Source organism: Fundulus heteroclitus, chromosome 8 (assembly GCF_011125445.2).
Source record: "Fundulus heteroclitus isolate FHET01 chromosome 8, MU-UCD_Fhet_4.1, whole genome shotgun sequence".
In the NCBI taxonomy this organism is placed as follows: domain Eukaryota; kingdom Metazoa; phylum Chordata; class Actinopteri; order Cyprinodontiformes; family Fundulidae; genus Fundulus; species Fundulus heteroclitus.
In genome coordinates this window covers 33,198,403-33,200,367 of record NC_046368.1, presented here as the reverse complement: position 1 = coordinate 33,200,367, position 1,965 = coordinate 33,198,403, and the positions used below count along the sequence as shown (strand labels likewise).

The 1,965-nt window shown below is 38.7% G+C and overlaps 1 long non-coding RNA gene across 1 annotated transcript; it reads left to right on the top strand.

Moving 5' to 3' along the window:
• The first annotated feature begins 568 nt into the window (after positions 1–568).
• LOC118563863 lies at positions 569–1,342 on the top strand. The gene is made up of 3 exons (XR_004931469.1): positions 569–729; positions 845–912; positions 1,267–1,342. It is a non-coding gene; the product is annotated as an uncharacterized LOC118563863 (long non-coding RNA).
• The last annotated feature ends 623 nt before the right edge of the window (positions 1,343–1,965 follow it).

Here is a 1,965-nt window from a genome sequence, read left to right as displayed (position 1 = left end):
TTCTGAATTCAGCACAGCAGTCCGAAGCTCCTTTCCTCCCCTAGTAGAGTTCTTACTGTTGATCCCATGAAAGGTCAAGGAACAGGAAGGAATAGAAGCTAAAGCTATTATTAAGGGTATTCAGATGGAGACAAGCTCTGCAGGGTTCTGCTAATGTGCTCATATGGGAGTCAGGTGTGTTGAAGCAACACATTCAAAAGTTGCAGGACACCCGCCCTTGAGGACAGGACTTTTGAGAGTACTGGTTTAAGTAAAGTTAAATATAGGACTGTTGTATATTATTTCATTAGTTTAAAATTCTCATTTAGATCAGTTTATACCATCTGTTCATATAGAATCTGAAAGCACTACTTGTACTTTTTACATCATGCCCTACACCAGGAGTGTTGAATGTCCAGCTGGTGTAACATACATAAAATGGGGATGCCTCTTTAAGAAAACAGACGTTAAGGGAGCTAGGTAGTCTATCTAGCCAATAGGAAGTTAAGTTCCAGTGTCTATCCACCAATGAGAATGCAGACTGCCCCTGTAGGTCCCGCCCTGCTTTCCCATGTCTGTAGCAATATAGGGTGAGCGAGAGAGATGGGACACGAGGACGAGACTGCTGAGCTGTGCAGCGTCAGAGTCTGTGTTAAGACTATTATAGTATTACACACGAATGAAAAGACGAAGCTTTTTGCAATTGAAATTGCTGTTTATTATCCAAGTTCTAATCTGGAATTAGTTGAGGTGAGTTAAAAGGCTAAACTTTATTTTTTTCTGCCGAGCATTAGAGCTACTTTGTTAGCCTTGCTAGCGCTTATGGCTAGTAGTTTCATATAAGTTCATTCCGCTCTCTGTTCAGCTGAAGTGTCCCACCTGTCTGGACTCGGGGCCATCATATTGTTGTCCCAAACTGATGCATTGAGATCGGTGAGCATATTCTGTGCTTTTCATTAAGGTTTTGTTCTGATTTTCCACATTATTGTTGAATAATAGCCTTTATTTGAGCTATTTAATGATTCAGATGTAAACTTTTACTGAGTTTGGGTAAAATTCAATGTTTTATTATTGTGCTTGAAAAAATATGTTACAATTAGAACAAAATGTGAATTGAAAATGCAGTGAAATACTGCATTTTGGTAAAAAAAAAAAAAAACAACTGTTTATTGCAAGTTTGAGTAACATAATAAATTGTCAGATATGTCTATGGAACACGAATTAAGGATTAAAGTTAACACAGCTTGATAAAGATCCTATTATTGTGCTGGTCCTGTCTGTTGACAGGTCAGGTTTTTTTTGTTACGCTGGATCGTTCCTGAGGTGGATTCCTCAAGAGACTGATGGCGAGCCTTCCCACCTGGACTTAGGAAAGGAACTGGCTTCCTCCTTTTGCATTTGGAGTTCTGCTGCACCCTGCGGTGTGGTAGGCCTGTGTCACTCAAATCTTCACGCAGAGTTTGTTATGCACGAGACTACTTACTGACTTTTTCCATTTTTTTCGTTTCATTCTGTGACTTTGGACATAAATTTTATTTTGGACGTAGTAACAAACTACTGTGTAGGACACTCTCCTCACGTGACTGATGTTGAGTCCAATCTGAATGTGAACTGAATTTGAATAATCTGTGATCTATTAAATTTCAGAATTTAGATTAACAGGGTGCACCCAAAATAGATAAAACCAGAGAAGTAGCACTTGGCCAAGTGTTTATATTATTTTATGTATTTTATTGTGTTGAATTTATTTTCATAATTGTTTGTCTTGTACAACTGTTTGTTAATTTGATGGTTTATCTAACTAAAGTAGTCCTTCGTTAAAACCATCCAACTGCCTCCGTTGTCATTTAAACACCCTCACTGTGCTCCGATAGCCGAACCTATTGGCCCATTTATCTAAAATACATAGGACTCTTCTCTACTGTGTTACACTTGCATGGTGCATGTGATTGTTCGATCTGTCCTGTGGGGCTTGCAGGAACTTTA